We start from the raw sequence: 17593 nt of genomic DNA on the forward strand, positions 1-17593 counted from the left end.
CCCCCTGAAAAACTATGCACAATTCAAAACTCAAGCTTGTGATAATCCTTACTCCATTTAATGGAAATTTGACCAACAAATAAACTAATGGATATAATTCATTTTACTAAATAGTAAAAAAAAATATCTAATAAAAGTTTAACTTAGATTTACAAAGCCTCAAGAAAAGATATTTTATCCCTCTTCGCCCTTGACATATGTGGAGTTAAAATGGATCTAGGCTAGTTTTATTATTATTATTATATAATTTGGTTGAGTCAAAATATTTTAATTAATAATTATAATTATTAATTTTATTATTTTATTTTTCTTTTATGTTTATTTTTATGTAATTTGACCGCGTCAAAATGTTTACTAAAAGGACATTATAACATCTCTTGCATACTACCCTCCAGAGCACCTCTCTACGCAATCATTAATTTACAAATTTATATTATTATTATTTCAATTCATTTATTATTAACTTTACAAATATTAAAAATGTAGTCTAATTAATAGAAAAATGACATTTTTTGGGGCATTTTTCCTAATTAATTTTGTCAAAATCCAATAGACGTTTTTAAGAATTCATAAGTTTAAATTGTTTAATTTATGAAGTTCAAATTCCCCAAAGAGTTTTATAGGATGTTCAATCCATTTATGCATTTAAAAATGCTTTTTAAATAACAAGAAATCACAATCTCATCCAAAATTGTATTCTAAATTATTGAAAAAGAGTTATTTTATTTATTAATGAAACTATATCTTATTTAAAATATTTATATACAAAATTAATAATTAAATTTAAGAAACGATGAACCACACTGGTTGGTTCGAAACGCGTCGGCAAATGATGTCTCATGTGATCTTCGCCGAAAAATCTTTTGTAAACTAAATTTAAGAAATTAATGAAAAGGAGAAAAATTTAAACACAAAAATATGTACTCATCACCATGGAAATTTAAAAATTTAAATTTTGACTATTTAATATACGAGAATGTAATTGCCAAGTTAAAGAGCAATGAGGGGTGGTCGAAAGATATTAAGTGTAATATCGGAGTTAAACAAGGTTGTCCCCTCTCCCCTACCCTATTTGGAATTTACATCGACAAGATAGAAGGTTGTTTAGAGGAAGCAGGATGTGCTGGCACGATCTTAGCTGGGATAGTCATCATCCTTCTTCTCTACGCTGACGATATTTTTCTTCTCCCAAGGTGCCCATCTAATCTCTACCATGTGCATGATTGTTAACACTGACAAAACAAAAGTTATGATTATCAAATCCAAGAAGGACACTTACGCTAATTTTATGTATGACAATAGTAACTTGGAGGAAGTGTCTTCCTACAAGTACCTAGGAATTGATATTCATCACAAGCTTGAACTATAGCATTGAGCAAAGGATTAATGGGGGATGGAAAACTTATTTTAGCTTGAAAATAATTGTAAAGCGGCAAACCTCGTAATGTGGGATAGAAAGAAGTTCCTCTTTGAATCTTTAGTCACTCTTGTTATCTTATATGGATGTGAGGTTTGGGGTTGTGGCATCTCTAGAGAATCCTAGAGAAAGACTGAGAAAATCTAGAAGTGTTTTATAACGCATAAACTCAAAATTAAAAGCAACACACCTTATCATATTCTCCTTATAGAAGTAGGTCTTTCCCCTATCGAGAGCCTAGCTATGACTAGGCTTCTGTTGTACAAGCACAAACTCAATAACATAGGAGACATAGACTTCCTAAGCTAGCTTTAAATTCCAGCCAAAACCACCTAAGGCTCAAACGAGGTTGGTATAAAGACACCAGGGCCTGGTTAAACCATTGGGAGATCGACGAGAATGTTGCATTGCAAAAAATTAATAACATTAAAAGTATTGTTACTTCTAAGTTCAAAGAAAAAATGTGGTGTGAGAAAGATTTAACAGCTAAAAGAAAATTAAGATATTATAAGGAGGTCATCAACCCCACCCTAGAAGATCAAAAGTATTTCTCTGTTTTAACTAGCTCAAAGAGGAAAATTAATATAGCCAAGATTAGAACGAACTCTCATGAGCTCCATAGTGAAACGAAAATCAAAAGTATCTCTCTGTTTTAACTAGCTCAAAGAAGAAAATTAATATAGCCAAGATTAGAACGAACTGTCATGAGCTCCATAGTGAAACGGGTCGTTGGGCAGTTCCTAAAACACCATGGATGGAAAGGTTCTGCCATCTCTGTGAGAATACGAACATCGAGGATGAAAATCACTTCCTCTTAGAGTGCCCCGCATACAACCACATTAGATCTCAGTTTCAAAATCTCTGTTGCAATACTGACCTTCCTAGCCTTTTATGTTGTCAAAATTACAGTGAGCTCGAGAGACTTCTCTCCAAGCTTTTTGAGCATAGGAATAAAATCTTAAATCAAACTTAATAATTCGTTTCTATAGGTCGGATAGACCAAAGTTTGGTCTCAATGAACATTAACCATCATCATCATCATCATCATAATACTTTTCCATTTTTACATAATAATTAAATTTTATATTAAAATTTTGAAATTTTAATATAATATTCTATAAAGTCTTTTAGTAAAAATCATATTCAAATTATTGGGTCAACTCGTTCAAACCACCCATTGTAGTTCATCATCAAGACTAAGATGGAAAGTTTGATCCCAACTTGAAAATAAATAATGTAGATAAGGAAAGAAATTGTTCCATAACCCATAAAATATAACACTAAAAAATAAAAAATTAATAAATAATAACTAGTGAAGAGATTGATGTAATGTTCAAAAATCTAAAGGAAAACAACAAATATAATAAAAATACATAAACAAAGAAGTAAATAATAATAAATAAAGTAACAAAACCAAATAATAAGAATAGGTTAAATAAATTAAAAAGCACAGGGTTCAACAAGTAAAAATAAAAATAAAAATACATAAACAAAGAAGTAAATAATAATAAATAAAGTAACAAAACCAAATAATAATAATATATTAAACATAAATAAGTTAAAAAGCACAAGGTTCTTTCAACATTTAGGCCCTTAAAAATCATTTGAAAGTACTTTAGATCTGTTAAAGACCCTATAGACCCTCAAAATATGAAAGGTGTTTATGTCATCCCATGTTCCTGTGTGCCCTATACATTGGAGAAATTGGTCATTCCATAAAGCAGTTAACATGCAATTGACCTCAATTATGGTAGGACCCACTCCTCAACATTGACAGAGAAGACAAAACGCCATATAGAGAAGACAAAACACTATATATGTATTGAAGACTCCCAAGTCATTGCTAAGATTGACCATTTCCATCATCGAGAGACCAAATATTTGAATAGGGATGATGGTTGGAAGATTATTACTAGTTGAGGGAGGCTATTGAGATTGAGAGAAAACCAAATATTTGAATATGGATGATGGTTGCAAGATTAATATTAGAAAATTAATAGTCGTTGGATCCTTTCTGTCACGCCCCTACACCTTCGGTGATCTTCCAACCGCTTGTAGCGAGGTGCGGCACCACCAAGCACTTTCTTTTTAACAACACTAACACCCGTGGACTACGCCTACTTCAACATGAACATACTTAGCTTATGTTTTTGCAACTGAATAAAGCATTATCCTTTATACTTTAGTGAAGACCATTCTCAATTATTAACCATGAACAATAAACCGAGAACATCAACAATAAGCAAGTACAAAGGGAGGGGCAACTCCCAGAAAGTCTGCCCAACAATATATTATAATAGCTTCTTCAATATTACAACACAAGTAATGCTTGGCAAACTCCAAGCCAATACTTAGAATAATTTTACAACAAGGCATAGAATAGCCTTTTACATCATTTTATGCACCTTTGCATAAGAAGGAGTGCTAACCCGGGTCAATCGTCCTTCCTATCGAATCCTACATAAAATTGCACTTGCAACTTGAACCTTCGCACCTCAAACCTCAAGGTACTTCCACCTCGCACTTAGGCTGGCCTACGCATGAGGTATGCGTATCCTCCTCCAAAACTGCGCAAGCCTTTTACCTCTGTGCGTATGAGATGAACGAAGATGAGTTGTCTCAAATGAATTGCAGTCTCCCTTTATATATACGCATATCACCTTTGCGTATAGTCTTGGGCCGACCTTCTAAACATTATCATGAACGCCCCCAAGTCTTACACGTTCATCGTCGGCTTGGGGTGTGTTTGTCACCCATCCATCATCGCATATAAACCTTCCGCACGTCCTCATAACATGCGCGCCCAAGTGCGATGAGGTTCAACACTTAGTCGTTTTCGCTAATCGGAGGAGCGCGCGCCCGCCGTAAGCCGCAACCACAATCGAAGGTCCTTACACCTTCCCTCTCTTCTTAATTTTTATTTTATTTATATTTATTTATTTATTATTATTATTATGCTTTTAATTTATCTAACTATATTTTTATTTTTAATTTAATAATTTAATTCGATTTATTATGCATTAGAATTTTTAATTCATTTTGTTTTTATACTTTTTGACATATATTTATCTATATGTTACATAAATAATAATACTAAGAGAGAATAATGATTTTCCTATTATTCTATGGTTTATATTTTTTTAGTTTTAGTTATTTATTATGATTTATTAGTTTTCTTATAGTTAATGAGTATTACCTTACTCATAGTTATTTATTATTCTTTATTAGTTTACTTAGCTATTTTTAATTAATATTAAGTTTGATTGCTACATGTTTTTAATTTATTTAGATATAAACATTAGTTTACTTATTTATTTTTAATTAATATTAAGTTTGATTGCTATATGTTTTTAATTTATTTAGATATAAACATGTTTAGTAATATAATTAGAGTTTCAATTACATATATTTAAATATTGATATTTTATTTTAATAGTATAGCCCCATATTCATATACATTTAATATTAAGTTTGAGAATCATAAAATTATAAATTTATTTAAATATCGATATTTTTAATAGTATAAAAAAAATTATTACATATTTTTATATTTAATTATTGATATTTATTTTATATATATTGTAACATACCTCTATAAAATTTTTAACATTACTCTCTCTCTAATAAGATATTTTGAGTGCAAGTAATTCCTTAATTATTCAATTAATTGTATTTATATTGACATGACACACAAGGTCCTAATCTTAAGTTCTAAGGACTCGTATGAATGCACATGTGCACAGGCCTTAGATTTTATACAACCAAGGTTATTACCCATATGCTTATATATATGAATTAATATTTTTTTGTTATTCCCTATGTCTCCGAAAACTCCCGAAATCCCACTCGAGTTGTCCTCCACTTGTATGAAGAGAGGCATTGGGATTTGTAGGATGCCAAATCTACGGTTCGAAATGTTAGTGTTAGATCCACGGTCCCCATCTGGAAGGGTCGGTTAGAGGGTAACCGCTCTCCAAGGTTGGCGCCAGGAAACCCTAATTTGATTGATCCCATACCAGAGGATGGCTTTGCAACTTTTCGAAAAGAAACCCTCGCTTCAGTGAAGCATATTTGATGCCAACACTTTGTTCAGACATGTACAATACCACAGAGGTTTTCACATTCATTTCAATGGATACTTGCGAGGAATTTTTTGTATAAATGTATTTTTACAATGAATTTGGGTTTCTTGGTGCATTTCCTTCCATATATTATGACAATGGGACTTTACTTTTTTTGTTTTAAGTTCATTAGTAGATAAATCATGGATGGTCACCTTCCAGGTTCGCAGCTGGGGTTTGTTGAGAGCTCAACTCCTCTTTCCTTCCGCAATATCCAAGGTCAACTTGTCTATTCTGGGTTTCACCGTTTGATATATATGTATCTCTTTTCTGCCCATGAATTGATTTTTTTATTTATTTAATTTTACGAATAATGAAAGGCTCTTGAAAACGAGTTGACCCCTTTATTCTTTGTTGATTTAATTATCACACTGCTTTAACACATTACATGTTGTCAGCTGGTATGGCTAAGATATGGATCTTTCGATCATTTCCTCTGGCGTTGGGTACATTACACATGTTCATCTCAAAACACACTTTCTCTCCTTCCTTATGTAGGTACGAGTGGAGATACCTGAATGAATTTAGGGGTTGTTACTAGTCTAATCATCAGAGACTTGGGTCTAAACCCTCTCTAAATGAATTGCCATTTAATCATTCTTGTATACCCGTGACCATAGTTATATCTGTAGGTTCCTAAAACTCTAGAAATTGCTCTTTTATATGAAGGTGCCACTCTCATATGCATAATTATGGATTATTCTCACCAATGGTACTTGACATATTACATATAATCTTATTGGAGAAGTTATGCTCCTATTAGCTCCTTACAAAAAGTTGGCTCTATTATGTACTCGTAGACATTAGACTTCTTATGTGTATTATTATGTTCAAGTTCGGAGTTAGTCCAACTCTTGCATATCCTTTCAATATTATTAATACAATGTGTTATATAGTTTTCTGGAATGAACTCGTTTATTTATTTATTGTAATCATCTGTCAAGGGGACCAGACCAATTGTTCTTTACTCGTTCTTCTCTAAATTTGGTTTGTGGTTTCACTGAAGTAGTTGTACTACAACCTATATTGTTATTTTCTTGTAGTTATACTTATGTAATAGATTCAATTTTGCAATGTCATAATTTATTTGTACCAAACTTACCTAGAGTTAAAAGGTCTAATACAATTCAAATGGATCCTTTCCAACTCAAATTTGTGAATCCTTTTCACGCACTCAATAATTTTTCCTATGTATCCTACTTCATCAAGACAAGACTAATTAAGAGTTTCTTTATTTAAAAATGTAGACTCCCCTCTTGTAGAGGGTTTCTATTAAAATTGATGTGAAACTTTTTAAGAACTCCCATCTTCTGGTTACATTTTTTTAAGTGTTAGCTCATGAACACTTCATGGTTCCCTTAGCCCTCTAAGGGTTGTAGTTAACATTCTACAAATTTTTGTTTGATTATTCTGCAGCAGATATTAAATTAATCATTACTAGTTTTAGTTCTATTCGCAGGACTCTCGTTAAAAGAGTTATAATATTGATTCTTAGTTAAAATTTTAAGGCAACCTTACCTGACCTATCACATTTTCTGGGATGGTTTCAGGAATGGTCCAAGTTTCCAGTTCTAATCAACTTGTCCTTGGAACTAAAATGGCTCCAGGTAAAGTTCGAAAAATTGTTAGCATAACGTGGTCGTTTCGCATAACCTTTATTATTACTTTTATGGGTTTCGACCTTCAATTTTTCTTGCACTCGTTTTACAGTTTGAGCTTCCACTTACTCACGTGTTTCTCTATTTTTATTTACCAGAATTTGAGGGTAGAAGAGACTTAGTGTCTCTCGGGCCCATCCATCCACACTACTATAATAATTAGGTATAGTCTACTTTAAAGAACGAGGTATGTTCAATAAATAATTTGGTCTATATAATTGAACTAACAAGTTTATTGCTAGTTCCCATCAATTGTCACAACAATAACGTGTGTGTGTGTATATATATATATTATCTGTCACGACACAATTTCCTTCAAAATGTTATATTATTTTATTCTAACCAGTCATCTTTATAGGGGTGTTAACTTCTAATTATAACTACTTTAGAAATACATGGACATAAACACTAAGTTCTAGAAAACAATCAATAAAGAAACTTACTTGTTCAAGCTTAGGTTCACATGTAATAAAGTTCACTCCGTCCTACCAATGAGAATGGTTTTCTTTACCACTTCTCCCCCTGTGCCACTTGCACTTCCATAACAGTAGTTTGAAAATATCTGAGGAAGGTTTTTCAACAAGCATCAAGAATTTACAAGTCCATCTAAGGAACTCACAGACTCACAAGCCTGATTTAGGGATTCCACGGGCTCCAACCAGCTCAAGAACACTCTAACCGGCAGTGTCTTGCCTTTCCCTTGACAACATCCTGATCAAAGGATTCATTCTCTTGCTCTCCATTCTAAGTTTCCTCAGGTTTCTCTTTCTCTCATACCTTCCTGCTCTTTCTTCCCCAAATGAGATGATTTATCTCTAGGGTTGGGAGTAACTGTCTTCTAACTGTCTGGTAAGTGAAATTTCACTTAGTGACTTCTTCCCATAATTTCCATGGCTGCCATAACCAACTTTTTTAAAATTTAAATAAACTTAATACATATAACTTATCACTAGACCTTCCACTTATCCCATGGTATGCCCAACCATCACAGTAAAAAGTAAATAAAATATTTACTATTCACCAAAGGGTATTATATCCCCACCCCACCCCACCCCACCCCCCCTCCTTCAAGAAAAACACCATCCTCAGTGTTTCCTCAGCGTCAAAGCATATTGCAACATGCCTCACACATAGAATCTCCATCTCCCAGGTAGCCTTTTTCTGGGACGTGGTGCTTCCACTGCTCTCTAACCTAGGTGATTACATGCCTTTGTAGCATGAGCTTTTTCTCTAGTTGTGAACTAACAAGAATGGATCAAGAGCATTTCATCTAGATCGACCTACATCCACATTCATTATGGTTGTCGTTAGTTTCCATCAATCACTTTTTATTTTTTTAAACACACACATATTATATCATTTACAACCTTTTACAGACACCACCAATTATTATTTATGTATCGGTCATCATCATGTATCACAAACCTGCAAAAATTAGAAACCTACACTCAACAAGAGTTGGCAACATTTTTGTAAGTCATCAATCATAAAGATACATCTATTCCACTTACCCAATGGTTATGTTGATCGACAAGGACCCATTATGTGTTTTCGTTGTAAGTTCCAAACCTTGGAATTATCAATCCATTATAGTAATATCACAAAAACAATTTATTGCCCCCTTTTTTCTATAATATATGGATGTATATGGTTCTATTATGGATTGCAATTAATGTATGGTCGTACCTAGTGGTGTTACTATGATTTTTGTTTTGATATTCCCTGTTACATGTGTGTTAGTTATATCTGAGTGAGGCTTAGGCTTACATCCCTTTCTTCCCAAGTTCATGGTAGCTACACGACTATCTACCTTGTTCAGGTACCATTAATTAGGCCTATTTTATCTACTTGCTATTTTCTCATTAGGGGAATTTTGAGGTCTAAAATGGGCCTCTTAAGAAAAATGTACAACCAAAATAAAATTTATAAGAACAAATTGGAGGCCCATTTTAGACCTCAAAATTCCCCTAATATTTTGTGTAAAACCAGGAATTCTCTTTACAATATTCCTTCAATCTCACCCTTTTATCATGGGTGGTTGATGAAAATTGTACTCACTTCTACTTTGATGTACAGTCATGGAATTTTATTTCTTTTATGTTTATAAGGGTATTAAGTGCCTCATACTCACCATATTACCTTTAGTTTAATTCTTGTTTATGTGTGAGGTCACAAGATGTTTTTCGCTTCATATGTGTGATTTAGTAATGTTGATAAATGGTGGCTTTTCTCGACTGGAGGTTAGCTAATTATCTTATCATATCATTCTCACATTAATCATATGTATTGTCAACATCACACCTCTATTTTTTTTTAAATTAAATTTTATTTTAACTTTTTCGTTGTGGAAAGTGTTGTTTGTGTCCTTTGTTCAAGGGAACCCAATCATCTCTATGTTGATTATCTGTAGAACTATTGTTCAAGGTCTTATATTTCAGTTAGTATTTTTTTGTGATTATTATTATAGGTTTCGTCCTTTACTTCTAATCTTCCCCGGTGCCATCAAGGCTTAAAACACAAGGTGCTGTGAATCACCATAATGATTCAAGAGTAAACTTGGTGTAGTATGGTATACCTTAAAATCAATGAATACTAACAAGAAGTGCACGCCACCCATTATCACAACAACATCTCTTTGGAATTCCTCATTCATTGTGATTTTATGTTCCACTGTTTTGTGTCTTCTTTAACTTTCAACTTCCCAATTTAGGTTAATATATTGCTATTACATAATTATGTTTATCCTAATTGATCAATTGATTAACCTCACATGTGAATATTAAATTTCCTTAAGATACTTACTTGGGATTAAATTGATTGGTAGCTAACTACACCTTCTAGGTTAGCAACTTAGCAAGCATAGATTCACTTGTGCCAACATGTTATCGTCATTCCTTTTACCGCAACTTTAATTTTCATAAAATTGTGTCCCACACATCCTTTGTTTTATCACCTTACTTAGTTTCTCACTGATTCCTGACCCACTACCATTATTCAAGCCATGTTACAACAACTTCCTTTTAGAAGTATAATATATGCATTCGTTGTCATGTGCACCATATATATATATATATATAGTGACCTTTCAAGTCTATGATATTGATAAAAAAGGAACTAGTATCGGGTTAAGAATTTTATCATCATAATTCACAATTGTATATGTTTGTCTTATTATATTATCTTATCCTAACTCCTTATATATCGCGACCTTTCTAGTCTATGATATTGATAAAAAAGAACAAGCATCGGGTTAAGAAATTTATCATCAAAATTCACAATTGTATTTGTTTGGCTTATTATATTATCTTATCCTAACTCCTTAAATATCAGGTTTCCACTTAACAGTCATCTCCTTCATTTAAAATTATTTTCCAACTTGTTTTCTATCATACTTAACTTTCCTATTTTTAAGGCAGATATAAAATATGTTTTTTAGTGAATCATTCTATGATTCGGTATTGTGAGTTTATAAGTCATAAAAACTATTGAAATTAACTCTAACCTTACTCACTTGTATTTGCTAATTTGATGTAAAGTCGATATATTTTATGGATATTAGCATCGCTATTCAGATGTGCTTCCACACCTATTTGGTATCGGGGAATCACCCAGATACCTTTATCTTCAACTTAAAGTTCTTAACTATATTGCTTTCTTATTTAGGAGATTGATCTTCTTACAAATTACCTCCATTTCACTCATTGTTGATCAAGTATTTTATCCAGCGTTCTACTTACAGTTATCGACCATTTAACTGTTACAATCCTCCATGCATATAGTTTATGCCAATTGTTGTACTATGGTAACCATTTGCCCCTTTTATTAAGGATTTTCGGGACAAAAGCTTGTTAATTCCTTTATCAGTGAGACTTTATTTATCATTAGTCATGGAATCTCTATCACTCAATATGATTGCATTAGACTTATTTTACCTAATGTATATTGTTAACATATATGTTTTTATCTCTTAATGTCACCATTGTCAAATATTGGTCATATCAATTGTTACTGTTTAGTTTGGTGAAAGGATTCCAACCTACTATACATATATTTTGTACTCAAAAATATTCTATATCCCTAATACATTATGTATATTTCTTTACATATCACAAACTTCTTGACTCCATTATTATCCTTTCACTCTTGCAGCTAACTTCTTGGTCAACATCTAGTATATGGGCAAGGGATAGTTTGTTGCAATTAGGCGATTACATCCCAGGCTCTTAGGCCTTGTTACCAATAGTATCATTACTATTTCAAACATCTATAATAGATGTATAATTTAAAACACCTTTATAATTATCAAATTTATGTATCAAAACATATATCATTTTTTTTCCTTTTAATTTTATTTTCCCAAAAGATTCTTAAAATTAGAACATATAATCATTATATAGACACCCATTTATGAATGTTTCACATAACTTTTGTAACGAAACTTTTGGTTACAAATGTATTTTTGATATATATATATATATATATATATATATATATATATATATATATATAAAAGTAAGTAACCTTTCTATAAATCATCTGTCCCAACACAATTTCCTTCAAAAAGGTTATATTATTTTATTCTAACCAATCATCTCTATATAAGTATTAACTTCTAATTATAACTATTTTAGCCATACATGGACATAAACACTTAGTTCTAGAAAACAATGAATAAAGAAACTTTTTTGTTCCAGCTTAGGCTACCAAGAAATTCATAGGGAATAGAGTTCACTCTGCTTGACCAATGAGAATGGTAGTCTTTACGACTTCTCCCCCCGTGTGAGTTGCACTTCCATAATAGTAGTTTGACAATACCGTACCAAGGTTTTTTCCACACGCATCAAGAATTTACAAGTCCAGCCCAAGAACTCACAGACTCACTAGTCTGATTTAGGGATTCCACTGGTTCCATCCAACTTAAGAACACCCTAACCACCAGAGTCATGCATTTCCCATGACATCGTTCTGACATCAAAGGATTCATTTTCTTCCTCTCCCTTCTGAGTTGCCTTAGGTTTCTCTCATACCTTCCTTCCAAGTGAGATGATTTATCTCTACGGGTGGGAGTAATTGTCTTCTAAGTGTCTGGTAAGTGAACTTTCACTTAATGACTTCTTCCCGTAATTTCCATGACTGTCATAACCAAATTTTAATCAAATTTAAATAAACTTTATACATATAATTTATCACTAACATTTCACTCATGACTGAAAAACCCTCACAATAAAAAAATAAATTAAATATTTACTATTTACCAATGGATATTACATAGATATATAGACTTTTTTTATTTCTTCATTATTAAAAAATTTTATTTTTACATTTTATTGTTTTTTATTTATTTATTTATATTTAACCTATTCTCATTATTTGGTTTTGTCACTTTATTTATTATTATGATTTTATTTTGTTACCTTATTTATTATTATTTACTTCTTTGTTTATCTATTTTTATTTTTATTTGTTGTTTTCTTTTAGATTTCTGAATATTATATCAATCCCTTGCTTAGTTATTATTTATTATTTATTATTGTTTTATTCTAACCATTATTGAATAATTTTCTCTCTACATTATTTATTTTCCATATAAATCACAAAAAATTAAATTCAAATATTTTAAAATAATTTAAAAAACATATATTTACGCATAAAATGTGGATTCACATATAATAGTTTTAGACGATTAATTTTGAATGGTGACATGGCCACTCTCATTTTTCATGACAATTTATGAGATGTGTTAGTGGTCTTTCCTTGTGTTACCCTTATTTTAGGTTTAAACGCATGTTTGCTTAGACGATTAATGTTGAATGGTGACATGGCACCTCTAATTTTTCGTGACAATTTATGAGATGTGTTAGTGGTCATTCCTTGTGTTACCCTTGTTATGTTGAATGGTTACATGGCACCTCTCATATTTCATGACAATTTATGAGATATGTTAGTGGTCATTCCTTGTGTTACCCTTATTTAGGTTTAAACACATGTTTGTGTGTTAGGCTCTGTCAACTATTGGTCAAGTGAAGTCTATTGTCACTTTGTGCATATAATTGTTAGCGTGGTTGGAAGCATAGTTGGATTGGCTTGGAACCCCAAATTCCAGGTATGATATGCCCTACGTGGTCTCTCGTTTTCATCCCATCCTTACAAGTGTGCTTGCATCAATTGGAAAAGGATGGTGAAGAAAGTGAGTCCTTACGTGGTATCATTCTTCAACCCGTCTTCTCACACCATAAGCATCGATTTCGTTGCCTTCTCAACAAAGGAAAGAAAGAGATCTATCTTTTACCAGGGAGGAAAGAGACAAGAGCATGTTAAGCTTTTTTGAGTTTTAACATTAAACATTTTTTCCAATCTAACATTAACATGTATATTTAAATTAAAAATTTCATTAAATTAGAAAGTATGTATATAAGAGGTTATAGGGTGAAATATGATTTATTTGTTTTCATGCAATAGTCCATGCACAATCAACAAACTTTTTATGTCCATCCACTGCCCACCTTCATATTTTCAAAATCTTATGATTTTTTTTTTTTTTTTGTAGTTTTCAAGGTGAAGCCACAGTGAATAATTATTAAGAAAATAGTTTTGACCAAATTTTATTGGTCATATCCTTGACATTTCTATGTTTTTTGTTTTTTCATAACGGTTGTTCTTTTCATATTTATTGCAGGATACATCTTGATCTTTTCTCTCATTCTCCTAAAGACCAAAACCTTTATCGAATATGCGATCAAGATCTATCCAACTTCCTTTCAGGATCTTGGATTAATCGGACTAAGTATCTTCATCAACATTCATACAATTGGCATTTTCCTTTGACATGCTAACTCTTTTTTTGGATTAGTTTCTACCTTTAGTCAAAGATAATAGAGAAATACATCTTCTAGATTGTGTGAGTTCTGAGGTGAGGTTATGTTCTAGAACTGGTTGTTTTCCAATGTAAAAATGAGTTGTAGCTGAGTAAGATATTTATTTTTCATATTGTAATGCTTACCCAATATATTAATCCCATTGTTATAAAATGAAATCTATTTAATAAAATACTGTATTCTTGTTTTTCCTAAGTTAGTATCAGAGCTTGCAAGACAAGATATAAGAGCGAGAGGTCCAAGATTTAAGAGGCCTAGCCTCATATCTGGATTGTTAAAGAGAGTGTGATATGAGTTGATCAGTCTCAGTGAGAGGTGATTCAATCTATTACGTCATTTATTTCGTGATGTTGAGGGGATCTAGAAATTCAGTTGATTTAGTGATTTGAGTGTAGTTGTAGTTACAGTGCATTAATATTTCATTGTGTCAGATTCTGAGATCTAGAGGCCTTCAGTCAGCAAAAACTATTTTGTACCTCCAGCCGGTCCAGGTTACGATTTCTTGGTGCGATTTGGTTGTGGGAAGAAGAAGTTAGCTCGTTGTGAGAGCCGCGGTAAAGGATATTTTCGTGTTTCATTGTAGAAAGGCATTGACAAATTGATTGATGCAGTTGGGGCATTCAACCGTTGGATGTTCAAACAATGGCGTTTTGGCATATCTCAAAGCATACTCAAAATACAATTTAAAATTTTCTCTCATGGTGCTCTAAGGCACTTATCAGAGATCTATATCTGTATCAATTTTGGCTCGTGGTGCTCTAAGGAAATTATCAAAGATCTAGATCTGGATCTAATATCTTATAGAAATCAGTCTTGGACGTTGTTGTGCCTTGATGGCTGAGATCTGCGTGTGGGTGTTTTGGATTTGCATGTGGATGTTGTCCTTGTGTGTGTCATTCAAATTTAAAAATAACTAAAATTTGGAAGACTTTGGGAACCAATGGTTGGAATTGAGAAGCACGACGAAAATTTTGTAAACTAAGAAAAAGAAACATTTATTGGTAACATCAAATTGATTTTTCTTGCCAAGTAAGCCGTGAGAGTGCATGTGCCAAAACAAGTATTAGGAAGGTTCTTTCCCGGCATGAAAGATTTAGGGCAGAGGAGTCTTTCTCAATACTTTAGTTGTGGAGTTCAAATTACAATTAACTTCCGCAACTAAACAGAGTTCAGAAATTTTAAGCGCAGTTAGAGAGAGTAAAATAGAGTAAATGCGAGAAACACAACAAAATTTTGAATTATGTTTCCAATACATGAAATACATTTATTTGAATTATGTTTCCAATACATGAAATACATTCATATGGAAGCTGCATTTAGTAAAAAATAAAAGTTCTTATTGCGATTTACACTTTACTAGGAGTTGTGGAGTAACAAATTGTAAAATCGTGCCCACCTAAATTTTCTCCACAATTTTCCCCCCTCCTCTTATACTTACATGAAACTTTTTACATACATGTTTTTCAAAACATACATTTTTGACACATTAATACATGCCATAACAAAACATCATGACACACAGTGGACGATATAAATGTTTAACCATACGTATTTATCAACCCTTCATTAAATGCACATAGAATTGTAAATTTGTACTCTGCTTAGGACTTCATTTATGCCATGTTTTTCAGCCCGAAAAAAAAAAAAAATTAAAAAATAAAAATAAAAATAAAAAATCTGTGCCAATGACTTTGTGAAGGTGTCAGCAAAATGTTTTTGTGACCTCCAGTGCTTCAATACAATTTCACCATTGTTAATCAATTCTCTAATAAAATGATATTTAGCATCAATGCACTTGGTCCTTTTGTGAAAAACATAATTCTTTGATAGTGCAATTGCAGAATTTTTGTCGTAGAAAATAGTTGTTGTTCCCTCTTGGTTGTGGCATAAATCCCTCAACATTCTTCTCATCCAAACTGCTTGACACACTTTTGCTATTGCGACGACATATTAAAATTTTGTTGTTGACAATGACACTAATTGTTGCTTCTTAGAGGCCCATGAAATGACTCCCAAACCTAAATGAAAAACATATCCTAACGTGCTCTTTTTATCATCAACACTTCCTGCGCAGTCACTGTCAGAGTAACCAATAAGCCTAAAATCATTTTTTGTGGTGTACAAAATACCATACTCCTTTTTCCCATTGACATCCCTTAAAATCCTTTGGTTGCTTGCCAATGTGTCTCCTTGGGTGTCTCCATGAACCTTGACACCATGCTTACTGCATACATTATATCCCACCTAGTTTTCGTCAAATACATCAAACTTCCCACCATACTTTTGTATAATGTCAGATTGACATTGCTGCTACAATCTTCTTTGTTCAACTTGAACTCCATGATAGTTGGAGTTGGTGTTGGCTTGCTTTTTTGCATATTAAGCCTCTCCAAAATGTCTGCTACATACTTTTCTTGGGAAATAAAAATACCATTTTCTTCTTTCTTCACTTCTATGCCCAAAAAATACCTTAAGAACCCCAAGTTAGTCATTTCAAACTCACTTTTCATGACTTCTTTGAAATTAGTGATGAGGACATCATCACTACCTGTAAAAATCAAATCATCTACAATAAGACAATAATAAGAATCTTACCACCACTCTCTTTGATGTAGAGAGTAGGCTCATCGTCATATTTGTCGAAGTCATTGTCCAACAAGTAAGCATTTATTTTGCTATACCATGCACGCAGTGCTTGCTTCAGGCCATAAAGAGCTTTCCTCAACCTATACACCTTGTCTTTTTAGCATTCTACCTCATAACCAGGTGGTTACGCAACATATACTTCCTCTTTCAGCACTCCATTTAAGAACGTTGATTTTACATCCATTTGATACACTTTTCATTTATGTTGCATAATAATCGAAAACATTGTACACGCTGTCTCCATCCTCGTGACTGGCACAAATGTCTCTGCATACTCTCTTCCATGTTGTTACTTGTATCCTTTGATAACTAGTCTTGCTTTATGCCTTTCAATCTTTCCTTTAGTGTTTCTCTTGGTCTTATAGACCCACCTCACTCCAATGACTTATTTTTCTTGCGGAAAGTCCACTAACTCCCATGTGCCATTATTTTCTATTGCTTCTATTTCTTCATCCATTGCCACAACTCATTTTTCTTCTTTGACAACGTCGTCAAAATGGATTGGATCATCTACATGACAAAACAATGCAAATAAGGAATTTAGACTAGTGTTACTATCAACTTCACATTGCTCATAAATTTCACTTAAATTTCTAAATTTTTGTCTTCTTATGCTTGCATAAGATGGGTTTGACATGTCACTTGTTGTTGTGCTTGAGATATATGACGTTGCAGTTCTTTGTGGTGTGCTTGGAGTAGTACTTGCTTGAATGCATGACATTGTCCTATTATTTGTTGATGGTGTTACTCACTGACTGCTTTGTTGCACATGAATAGGAGTTGAAGGAGTCACTGCTGAGGAATTACTTGTTGCAGTCAATTCCTCTTTGTCTTCATGTGGTATACATGTTTTGACATTGATTGTCTTCTCTAAAC

The sequence above is a fragment of the Pinus tabuliformis genome, chromosome Q (assembly GCF_031772625.1).
Source record: "Pinus tabuliformis cultivar Carrire ecotype Pingquan chromosome Q, CPIR1, whole genome shotgun sequence".
Lineage (NCBI taxonomy): Eukaryota > Viridiplantae > Streptophyta > Pinopsida > Pinales > Pinaceae > Pinus > Pinus tabuliformis.